The sequence below is a fragment of the Leucoraja erinacea genome, chromosome 2 (genome assembly GCF_028641065.1).
Source record: "Leucoraja erinacea ecotype New England chromosome 2, Leri_hhj_1, whole genome shotgun sequence".
NCBI classification, from domain to species: Eukaryota; Metazoa; Chordata; class Chondrichthyes; order Rajiformes; family Rajidae; genus Leucoraja; species Leucoraja erinaceus.
In genome coordinates this window covers 24005979-24018591 of record NC_073378.1, presented here as the reverse complement: position 1 = coordinate 24018591, position 12613 = coordinate 24005979, and the positions used below count along the sequence as shown (strand labels likewise).

Genomic DNA, 12613 nt, shown 5'->3' with positions numbered 1-12613 from the left:
CTCCATCCAAGGGCCCAAGCAGTATTTCCAGGTGAGGCAGAGGTTCACCTGCACCTCCTCCAACCTTATCTACTGTATCCACTGTGCCAGGTGTCAACTCGTGTACATCGGCAAGACCAAGCGCAGGCTTGGCGATTGCTTCGCCCAACACCTCCACACTGTTCGCATTAACCAACCCAATCTCCCGGTGGCTCAGCACTTCAACTCCCCCTCCCATTCCCAATCCGACCTTTCTGTCCTGAGCCTCCTCCATAGCCAGAGTGAGTCCCACCGCAAATTGGAGGAGCAGCACCTCATATTTCGCTCGGGTAGTTTACACCCCAGCGGTACAAACATCGACTTCTCCAATTTCAGGTAGTCCTTGCTTTCTCATTCTTTCCCTTTCCCTTCCCAGTTCTCCCACAGCCCACAGCCCACTGTCTCTACCTCTTCCTTTTTCTTCCTCCCTCCCCCCCTGATATCAGTCTGAAGAAGGGTCTTGACCCGAAATGTTGCCTATTTCTTCTCTCCATAGATGCTGCCTCACCCGCTGAGTTTCTCCAACATTTTTGTCTACCTTGGAGGAAAATTAAAGTCAGTTTAGTTTATTGTCAGGTGTACGGAGATACAGTCTAACCAGTTAGCGGAAAGACAATACATGATTACAATCGCAGTGTCTTCTTCTTTCGTGTCCATCATCTATGTTTCAGATGTTGGGCCAGGCTCTTCACAGTGGACAGCCTTGTCGTTTGCCACCGCTAGATCTTCCAGGCAGCATTGTTCACCAAGAATTGGGCATCTTAGTCGGTGTGGTGTGGATTGTACAGATGTTAGTCGGTGTGGCGAGGATTGTACACATGTTCCACATTCACATTCTGTGTCTGCCGCATCTGCATAGCCCCATTTGCTCATATTGGTCTTGCGATAGACAATAGACAATAGGTGCAGGAGTAGGTCATTTGGCCCTTCGAGCCGGCACCGCCATTCAATGTGATCATGTCTGATCGTCCTCAATCAGTACCCCGTTCCTGCCTTCTTCCCATATCCCCTGACTGCTATTTCTATTGCTTCGATTGCTAAGAGCCCTATATAGCTCTCTCTTGAAAGCATCCAGAGAACCTGCCTCCACCGTCCTCTGCGGCAGAGAATTCCACAGACTCACCACTCTCTGTGAGAAAAAGTGTTTCCTCGTCTCCGTTCTAAATGGCTTACTCCTTATTCTTAATGAAGCTTCTCTTCCCTGGGAACACGGGCTGATCATTAGTGTATACATTGAACAGCACCGGAGCAAGGACGCTGCCCTGACGTTGGCAGTGGAACGATACATGACAAGGGAATAACGTTTAGTGCAAGGTAATGCCAGTACAGTCCGATCAAGGATATCCCCAGGCTCCCCGATGAGGTGGATGATAGTCCAGCACTGATCTCTAGTAGTGCTAGGATGGTTCAGTTGTCATAAATCTCCCAATGCTAGAAATCTAAAGAACCTGGTCCATGGGACATAAAGCCTCTTTAAAGAGAGAAACAAAAATTCAGAAAAAAACATTGGCCACTTGCACAATGAACCAGTACGTTAGACTGTGTGTGGATCGAGCAGGGGCAGGGCCTGTCTGTGGGGTACAGGCAGGTGGACCCAGTGCTAACTCTGTTCCACTGTTGGTCCAGTACTATAGACTGTGTGGATACAGCAGCTAACTCTACTCCCACATTTGCTAGTGCCTGTGCTAGCGCACCAATGTGTTTCTGACTCGTGCGTCAGACGATGGAGCTCGCTTTTGGCTTCTGTCGTCGTCCAACATGCTGACAGAATTGTCGCCCGAGGCGTCACAGAGTGCATCATGTCGTCACTTCCAGGGATCGCCACCAGGAGGCTTCTGTCATGATCCCCAAAGCCTCTATGATCTTGCAGTAGATATGAAATCAGACATCATTGCATTTCAGTTCCCGGTGTTGGAATTCCTCCAATCACAGCGCGCTTTAAAACAGGATTATGTCAAACATTGGGTGCTGACGTCACACACGTTTTGTCACCTGAACGTGTGGCTGAGGAACTGGTGCACGGGGCAGGGATTTAGATTCTTAGATCACTGGGATCTGTTTTGGGGTAAAGGGGGAACTGTACAAAAGGGACGGATTGCATCTTAACAGGTGTGGGACCAGCATTCTGGCAGGCAGGTTTGCCACTGCTACACGGGTGGCTTTAAACTGAATAAGGGGGGTGGGGTGTCAAATGGGATAGTGGAGGATGGAGTTAAAGGGAAAGGGTTTCTTAAATGTGTGAGCGTAGAGACAGAGGGGTGTAAAATGAGGGTAGAAGCAATAGGTAGCAAGGTGAAAAGTAAAAGTGGCAGGCAGACAAAACCCGGGCAAAAATCAAAAGGGCCACTTTTCAACATAATTGTATAAGGGGTAAGAGTGTTGTAAAAACAAGCCTGAAGGCTTTGTGTCTCAATGCAAGGAGCATTCGTAATAAGGTGGATGAGTTGAATGTGCAGATAGCTATTAATGACTATGATATAGTTGGGATCACGGAGACATGGCTCCAGGGTGACCAAGGCTGGGAGCTGAACATCCTGGGATATTCAATATTCAGGAGGGATAGAGTGAAAGGAAAAGGAGGTGGGGTAGCGTTACTGATTAGAGAGGAGATTAATGCAATGGAAAGGAAGGACATTAGTTTGGAGGATGTGGAATCGGTATGGGTAGAGCTGCGAAACACTAAGGGGCAGAAAACGCTGGTGGGTGTTGTGTACAGGCCACCTAACAGTAGTAGTGAAGTTGGAGATGGTATCAAACAGGAAATTAGAAATGCGTGCGACAAAGGCAAAGCAGTTATAATGGGCGACTTCAATCTACATATAGATTGGGTGAATCAAATTGGCAGGGGTGCTGAGGAAGAGGATTTCTTGGAATGTATGCGGGATAGTTATCTAAATCAACATGTAGAGGAACCAACGAGAGAGCAGGCTATTTTAGACTGGGTATTGAGTAATGAGGAAGGGTTAGTTAGCAATCTTGTTGTGCGTGCCCCCTTGGGCAAGAGTGACCATAATATGGTTGAGTTCTTCATTAGGATGGAGAGTGACATTGTTAATTCAGAAACAATGGTTCTGAACTTAAAGAAAGGTAACTTTGAGGGTATGAGACGTGAATTGGCCAAGATTGACTGGCAATTAATTCTAAAAGGGTTGACGGTGGATATGCAATGGAAGACATTTAAAGACTGCATGGATGAACTACAAAAATTGTTCATCCCAGTTTGGCAAAAGAATAAATCAGGGAAGGTAGTACATCCGTGGATAACAAGGGAAATCAGGGATAGTATCAAAGCAAAGGATGATGCGTACAAATTAGCCAGAAAAAGCAGCATACCGGAGGACTGGGAGAAATTCAGAGACCAGCAGAGGAGGACAAAGGGCTTAATTAGGAAAGGAAAAATAGATTATGAAAGAAAACTGGCAGGGAACATAAAAACTGACTGCAAAAGTTTTTATAGATATGTGAAAAGAAAGAGATTAGTTAAAACAAATGTAGGTCCCTTGCAGTCAGAAACAGGTGAGTTGATCATGGGGAACAAGGATATGGCGGACCAATTGAATAACTACTTTGGTTCCGTCTTCACTAAGGAAGACATAAATAATTTGCCGGAAATAGCAGGGGACCGCGGGTCAAAGGAGTTGGAGGAATTGAGTGAAATCCAGGTTAGCCGGGAAGTGGTGTTGGGTAAATTGAATGGATTAAAGGCCGATAAATCCCCAGGGCCAGATAGGCTGCATCCCAGAGTACTTAAGGAAGTAGCTCCAGAAATAGTGGATGCATTAGTAATAATCTTTCAAAACTCTTTAGATTCTGGAGTAGTTCCTGAGGATTGGCAGGTAGCAAACGTAACCCCACTTTTTAAGAAGGGAGGGAGAGAGAGAAAACGGGGAATTACAGACCAGTTAGTCTAACATCGGTAGTGGGGAAACTGCTAGAGTGAGTTATTCAAGATGGGATAGCAGCACATTTGGAAAGTGGTGAAATCATTGGACAAAGTCACATGGATTTATGAAAGGTAAATCATGTCTGACGAATCTTATAGAATTTTTCGAGGATGTAACTAGTAGCGTGGATAGGGGAGAACCAGTGGATGTGGTGTATCTGGACATCCAGAAGGCTTTCGACAAGGTCCCACATAAGAGATTAGTATGCAAACTTAAAGCACACGGCATTGGGGGTTCAGTATTGATGTGGATAGAGAACTGGCTGGCAAACAGGAAGCAAAGAGTGGGAGTAAACGGGTCCTTTTCACAATGGCATGCAGTGACTAGTGGGGTACTGCAATGCTCAGTGCTGGGACCCCAGCTATTTACAATATATATTAATGATCTGGATGAGGGAATTGAAGGCAATGTCTCCAAGTTTGCGGATGACACGAAGCTGGGGGGCAGTGTTAGCTGTGAGGAGGATGCTAGGAGACTGCAAGGTGACTTGGATAGGCTGGGTGAGTGGGCAAATGTTTGGCAGATGCAGTATAATGTGGATAAGTGTGAGGTTATGCATTTTGGTGGCAAAAACAGGAAAGCAGACTATTATCTAAATGGTGGCCGACTAGGAAAAGGGGAGATGCAGCGAGACCTGGGTGTCATGGTACACCAGTCATTGAAAGTAGGCATGCAGGTGCAGCAGGCAGTGAAGAAAGCGAATGGTATGTTAGCTTTCATAGCAAAAGGATTTGAGTATAGGAGCAGGGAGGTTCTACTGCAGTTGTACAGGGTCTTGGTGAGAACACACCTGGAGTATTGCGTACAGTTTTGGTCTCCAAATCTGAGGAAGGACCTTCTTGTCATAGAGGGAGTGCAGAGAAGGTTCACCAGACTGATTCCTGGGATGTCAGGACTGTCTTATGAAGAAAGACTGGATAGACTTGGTTTATACTCGCTAGAATTTAGGAGATTGAGAGGGGATCTTATAGAAACTTATAGATTGCTCCCGATGTTGGAGAAGTCCAGGACAAGGGGTCACAGCTTAAGGATAAGGGGGAAATCCTTTAAAACTGAGATGAGAAGAACTTTTTTCACACAGAGAGTGGTGAATCTCTGGAACTCTCTGCCACAGAGGGTAGTCAAGGCCAGTTCATTGGCTATATTTAAGAGGGAGTTAGATGTGGCCCTTGTGGCTAAGGGGATCAGAGGGTATGGAGAGAAGGCAGGTACGGGATACTGAGTTGGATGATCAGCCATGATCATATTGAATGGCGGTGCAGGCTCGAAGGGCCGAATGGCCTACTCCTGCACCTATTTTCTATGTTTCTATGTCACCCAACAAATGGTGTTTTAGTTGCAATACATAGACACATAGTGCCAGAGTAACTCAGCGGGTCAGGCAGCATCTGTGGAGAACATGGATAAGTGATGTTTCACAGAGTGCAGGAGTAACTCAGCGGGTCAGGCAGCATCTCTGGAGAAAAAGGATGGGTGACGTTTCGGGTCGAGACCCTTCTTCAGTCAAAGTCTAAAGTTGCTTTAACAGGTTTTATTGCAGTGGTGATAGTCTAAAGTGCTCCACAATATAGTTATTATCGAGTCATAAAACACAACTGAGAACAGTACACCATACACCAGAGAAGGGTTGTAATGCTGTGGCTCTATAAGGCACTGGTCAGGCTGCATTTGGAATACTATGAGTAATTTTGGGCCCCATATCTGAGGAAGGATGTGCAGGCTCTGGAGAGGGGCCAGAGGAGGTTTACAAGAATGATCCCAGGAATGAGTAACATATGATGAGCGTTTGACGGCACTGGGCTCGCTGGATTTTTGAAGAATGAGGGACCTAATTAAAACATACTGAATAGTGAAAGGCTTGGATAGAGTGGATGTGGGGAGGACGTTTACACTAGTGGGAGAGTCTCGGACTAGAGGCTATAGCCTCAGAATTAAAGGATGTTTCTTTAGGAAGATGAGGAATTCCTTTAGTCAAAGGATGGTGAATCTGTGGAATTATTTGCCACAGAAGGCTGTGGAGGCCGTCAATGGATATTTTTAAGGCGGAGATAGATAGATTCATCATTAGTACGGGTGTCAGGGATTATGAGAAGAAGGCCGGTCAATGGGGTTAGGAGGGAGAGATAGATCAGCCATGATTGAATGGTGGAGTAGAAGATGGGCTGAATGGCCTAATTCTATTCATAGAAACATAGAAAATAGGTGCAGCAGTAGGCCATTCGGCCCTTTGAGCCTGCACCGCCATTCAATATGATCATCCAACTCAGTATCCCGTACCTGCCTTCTCTCCATACCCCCTGATCCCTTTAGCCACAAGTTCCACATCTAACTCCCTCTTAAATATAGCCAATGAACTGCCCTCAACTACCTTCTGTGGCAGAGAGTTCCAGAGATTCACCACTCTCTGTGTGAAAAAAGTTTTTCTCATCTCGGTCCTAAAGGATTTCCCCTCTATCCTTAAGCTGTGACCCCTTCTCCTGGGCTTCCCCAACATCGGGAACAATCTTCCTGCATCTAGCCTGTCCAACCCCTTAAGAATTTTGTAAGTTTCTATAAGATCCCACCTCAATCTCCTAAATTCTAGCGAGCACAAGCCGAGTCTATCCAGTCTTTCTTCATATGAAAGTCCTGACATCCCAGGAATCAGTCTGGTGAACCTTCTCTGCACTCCCTCTATGGCAATAATGTCCTTCCTCAGATTTGGAGACCAAAACTGTACGCAATACTCCAGGTGTGGTCTCGCCAAGACCTTGTACAACTGCAGTAGAACCTCCCTGCTCCTATACTCAAATTATTTTGCTATGAAAGCTAACATACCATTCGCTTTCTTCACTGGCTGCTGCACCTGCATGCCTACTTTCAATGACTGGTGTACCATGACACCCAGGTCTCGTTGCATCTCCCCTTTTCCTAATTGGCCACCATTTAGATAATAGCCTGCTTTCCTGTTTATGCCACCAAAGTGGATAACCTCGCATTTATCCACATTATACTGCATCTGCCATGCATTTGCCCATTCACCCAACCTATCCAAGTCACCTTGCAGCCTCCTAGCATCCTCCTCACAGCTAACACTGCCCCCCAGCTTAGTGTCATCTGCAAACTTGGAGATGTTGCATTCAATTCCCACGTCCAAATAATTAATATATATTGTAAATAGCTGGGTTCCCAGCACTTAGTTTTGCGGTTCCCCACAAAATGATTCCTATCACTTATGACCTTATATTGTACAACATCAAGCCTGTCGGCCCACAATGTGTGTGCTGAACATGAAGCCAAAACATCTCTTAACTCGTTTTGTTTAGCTCTCCTTGGATCACATTGAGTCCAACCTTCCAGAGCAACCTTATCGAATGCCTTGCTGGTCCATATCGACAACGTCTATGGCTTTGCCCTAATCAACCTTTTTAGTTACATGGTCATACAGTCTGAAAACAAGCCCTTCAGCCCATCTAGCCCACACTGACTGACATGCGCCTGCATTTGTTCCATGTGTTTTCAAACCTATCCAATTCATCTTCCTGTCCGCATTTTTTTTTTAAGTTGTTATTTTACCGTAACTACCTCTGGCAGTTTGTTCCATTTCCCTACCACCCTTTGTGTAAAAAAAACTGCCACTCGGCTTCCTATTAAATGTTTCCCCCCCCCTCACCTTAAACCAATGTCCTCTGGTTCTTGATTGCCCTACTATGGTAAAGGACTGTATTCTCCCAATCTATTCCTCTCATGATCTTTTACACCGTTATCCACCTGCCCCCTCCTCCCAGAGCCCTGCAAACCAGAAAATTTCAAGGTCTTCCACCCACATGCCAGAGCCTGCATTGTGCCGTGGCTTGGAATAGTGTAGCGACACGACAAGAAGATGAAGATGATCTTCTACACCGCTATAAGGTCACCACTCATTCCCCTGCACTCCCAGGAATAGTCCTAGTCTGCTCATAGCTCAGGACCTCAAAGTGCTTGCAACTCCTGCACCGTCTAATAGGCACCATGACTGTCCCAGCTACTAATCCACTACTGTCACGACTTTATTAGTCTTGTAGCTGCCTGCAATCTCATAGCATATTTACTCTTCTCATTTCTGTGGACTATTTGGGGGCCAGTAGTACATTCCCAGCAAGGTGAGCACCCCCTTTTTATTTATCAGCTCATCCCACCTCGGTTCAGTTTAGTTTAGTCTATTGTCACGTGTACTGAGGTACAGTGAAAAGCTTTTGTTGTGTTGTGTGCTAACCAGTCAGGTAAGGCCAGCAACGTATGTAGACTTACTGACACGCACGCGCGCGCGCGCACACACACACTGGCTCACACACACACATACTGGTTCACACACATACAGACTCACAGGCTCACATACACACACACATATAGACTCACACACATATAGACTCATACACAGACTCTCACACACACACACACACACACACACACATAGACTCACACACACATACAGACACACACACACACACACACACACACACACACACACACACACACACACACACATACAGACACACACACACACAGACTCACACACACACAGACTCACACACACACACAGACTCACACACACACAGACTCACACACACACACAGACTCGCACACACATACAGACACACACACATACAGACAGACTCACTCACACACATACAGACTCGGGGTGAACCACAGGAAAAACAATGTTATTGAACACTTTTCAATATCCTTATGTATCAGAAAGATTGTTTGAAAGTAAAATAGTGGGTGAGCTTTAAGGAGAGCGCTGATAGTCACTGAACTTTAATTGTACAAGTTACTCTTGTCTCATTGAGCCTCCAAATAATTGATATTTTTAAGCCAGAGGTAGATAGATTGTTGATTAGTACAGGTATCAGGAATTATGGGGAGAATGCAGGAGAATGGGGTTAAGAGGGAAAGATAGATCAGCCATGATTGAATGGCGGAGTAGACTTGATGGGCTGAATGGCCTAATTCTGCTCCCATCACTTATGTCCTTATGACAATTCCTTCCATAATTTTCTTATTTACCAATTTTTCAGGATCTGGGTATTTCTGGGTGAGGCCAACAGTTATTGCCCATGTCATCTACTTGACCTGCTGTACCTGCTGCAGTCCATGTGATGTACATGGTCCCACAGTGCCCATGTCATCTACTGCACCTGCTGCACATCCATGTGGTGTACATGTTCCCACAGTGCCTTTGGGAAGGAGATGCAAGACGTACACCCAATCACTGAAGAGGCGGTGATATAGTTCCAAATGAGAGTGGTGTGGAGGTAGAGGTGTGTGTGTGTGTATGTGGTGGAGGTAAGGTGAACCTCCTGATGGAGGTGAACCAGCTGGTGGTGGTGGAGGTGAATCTGTTGGTGTTGGTGGAGGTGAATCTGCTGTTGGTGTTGGTGGAGGTGAATCTGTTGGTGTTGGTGGAGGTGAATCTGTTGGTGTTGGTGGAGGTGAATCTGTTGGTGTTGGTGGAGGTGAATCTGCTGGTGGAGGTGAATCTGCTGGTGGTGGTGGAGGTGAACCTGTTGTTAGGTGAATCTGTTGGTGGAGGTGAATCTGTTGGTCCCCTGAATCTACTGGTGGAGAGTGAATCTGTTCACCAATGGTGGTGGTGGGGTGAACCTTGCAATGGAGGTGAATCTGTTGGTCCCTTGAATCTGTTCCCAAAGGTGGAGGTGAATCTGTTGGTGGAGGTTCTCTGCCCGGTGGAGGCTGATGATCCATAACTCTATACTTTGACAGCCTTCCTGTCCCCGTGTCCAAGAACCTGTTGTTGGTGTGTTTGCAGGAGCATCTTCCCCTCATTCTACTTGGTGGAAGAGTCCCTCTGTTCACCAATGGTGTCAATGGGCTTGCAATGATTTTATATTTTCCGCCGCATCTCAACCTCCCATCGGGACTGCAACGCCTGTCGGCACTTGCTCAGAATAAACCCTCTGCAGCCATTGCTCTGCCCGTTTTTGCTGATGATCCATATCCGACTCCTCTATACTTTGACAGCCTTCCTCACCGTCCCCGACCCCAACGGTCCAAGACCCCAAAAGTCCACGACCCTAGTGGCCCACGACCACTTTAACCTGGACAAAATCACATGAAATCTGACCCGAAGTCCCCCCGAAAATGAGTCGCCTCGGCGGGGTAGGTCCACCGATCTCAACCCCATCGGGACTGCTGAGCAAGTCGGCGTGTCGATTAGCAGGTGCCATCTGCAGCCATTACTCGGGAATGCCAAATATGTCGGAATCCAACCAAGGGTGCCGGACAATCAGTGGTGGACCTGTACATCACAAACACACGTGGACTGACCCAGCACAGATCCCTGGGGACCTCCACTAATAGCGTGGAAACAGGCCCTTCGGTCCAACTTGCCCACACCAGCCAACATGTCCCAGCTACGCTAGTCCAACCTGCTGCAAAGCGTTTGCCCATCAGCCCCATGTAAACCTGTACATTGTTTTACATGATCGAAATTTGTTATATTGAAGTTTGGGATAACCATGCCTTAGAGGCACGGAAGGGGTATAATTAGCAGGTGTATCATTGTATGATTACTACGGGACTGGAAATATGGGTAATCCAAGCAAGGGTGCCGGACAATCAGTGGTGGACCTGTACATCACAAACACACGTGGACTGACCCAGCACAGATCCCTGGGGACCTCCACTAATAGCGTGGAAACAGGACCTTCGGTCCTGTTGAGTTGCCTCCAGCGCTCTGTGAAACGTCACCTATCTATGTTCTCCACAGATGCTGCCTGACCCGCTGAGTTACTACTCCAGCATTCTGTGAAACGTCACCTATCCATGTTCTCCACAGATGCTGCCTGACCCGCTGAGTTACTACTCCAGCATTCTGGCAGCTTGTTCCATACACCCACCACCCTGTTGTAAGAAAAGATGACCCTGCAATGTCCTATTCAGATGGATTCCCCTTAACAGATAATTTTAAGATTGTATTGTCCTTTCACCGTGACTACATCCCCCGGTCATCTTCGATGAGTAAGTTAGAATCCTGATACAGGTTAGGTGAGGGGTTTTGATAAGTTTTCTCATTCGCAAGCTTGGTGCACAGCAACTGTATCAAGGCATTCTGCTGTCTGAAGGGTCCCACCTATCCATGTTCTCCACAGATGCTGCCTGACCTGTTGAGTTACTCCAGCACTCTGTGAAACGTCACCTATCCATGTTCTCCACAGATGCTGCCTGACCTGCTGAGTTACTCCAGCACTCTGAAACGTCACCTATCCATGTTCTCCACAGATGCTGCAATGTGATAATGCCAGATGGACTTGCTTCAATAATTTTAAGATTGTCCAAACCAGCACCGTGACTACATCCTCTAACTCCAGGCATCATCTATCTCCTTGCTTTATCCTTCTCCCTGGTTACCCTTTTGTGTTTAATATTGGTATAAAAAGATTTGGGATTTCCTTTATTCTAACTCTGCAAAGACATTTTGTGGCCCCTCTTGGCCCTTCTATTTGCCCACTTGAGATCTTTCCCCCTTTCTTGATATTCCTCAGAGTTCTGACTGATTCCGTCCCATTCGCCCTACTTCAGCCTTCGTTGTTTTGACCAAATTCACAACCTCTTTGGTCACCCAAGATTGCCCAACTTTGCTGCCTATCTCCCTCCTCCTTACTGGAGCATGCCAGTTGTGAACATTGCTCAAGCGGCTTTGAAACGACTGCCACGTGTCAGATTTACCCACTAACTGCTCGCCGTGTACCCTCCTGAGCTCCTGCTTAACCACGTTAAAGTTTGTCTCACTCCGCTCCTTCCCACAAGACTTTTACAATTAAAATCTTAACAATTTCAACAAGTTCTTCCACTGAACCACCTGTCACCTGGCCAGGCTCATTTCCCAACACAAGGTCCACTATGTTTCCTGCATGGATTGGACTGTCCACATCATGTTTCAGGGAGCCCTCTTAGATACACCTGACAACTGCTGCTATTGGCACTGAGCAAGTGCCAGTCAATATTGGACAAGTTAATGCCACCCATAAAGACCCCCCCCGTGGCTTTGGCATCTTTTTTGTCCACGTTACTGTTCCTCTCCCCCGCTGGCTATTGGGGGGCCTCTAGCACAATCCCATTGGATTACTTGCAGCTTTCTTACTTCTCAGCTCTACCCATAATGCCTCAAGTGGCCGATGACAAATAAATTACATTTGGCAAAAAGCAAGTAAAAGTTGACTTTGAATCATAGAAACATAGAAAATAGGTGCAGGAGGAGGCCATTAGGCCTTTCGAGCCAGCACCGCCATTCAATGTGATTATGGCTGATCATCCCCTATCAATAACCCGTGCCTGCCTTCTCCCCATAATCCCGTGACTCCACCAGCCCCTAGAGCTCTATCTAACTCTCTCTTAAATCCATCCGGTGACTTGGCCTCCACTGCCCTCTGTGGCAGGGAATTCCACAAATTCACAACTCTCTGGGTGAAAAAGTTTTTCTCACCTCAGTCTTAAATGGCCTCCCCTTTATTCTAAGACTGTGGCCCCTGGTTCTGGACAGTTGCGGCCCCAACACGGAGCATTGCGGCACTCCACTCGCCACTGCCTGCCATTCTGAAAAGGACCCGTTCACTCCTACTCTTTGCTTCCTGTCTGCCAACCAATTTTCAGTCCACGTCAACACCCTA

The 12613-nt window shown here is 46.8% G+C and overlaps 1 protein-coding gene across 3 annotated transcripts in view; it reads left to right on the top strand.

Moving 5' to 3' along the window:
• fbxl7 (F-box and leucine-rich repeat protein 7) overlaps window positions 1-12613 on the top strand; it is a 59176-nt gene that overhangs the window by 3995 nt on the left and 42568 nt on the right. Inside the window, exon 2 of one of the 3 annotated variants that reach the window (XM_055653080.1) lies at window positions 9002-9244. The exons of 1 other annotated variant lie outside the window; for it this stretch is intronic. The gene's annotated coding sequence lies outside the window, so the exon portion shown is untranslated. Of the gene's footprint in view, window positions 1-8621; window positions 9245-12613 lie in introns of those variants that run through there. One more of the 3 variants, XM_055653089.1, reaches the window with a different exon arrangement.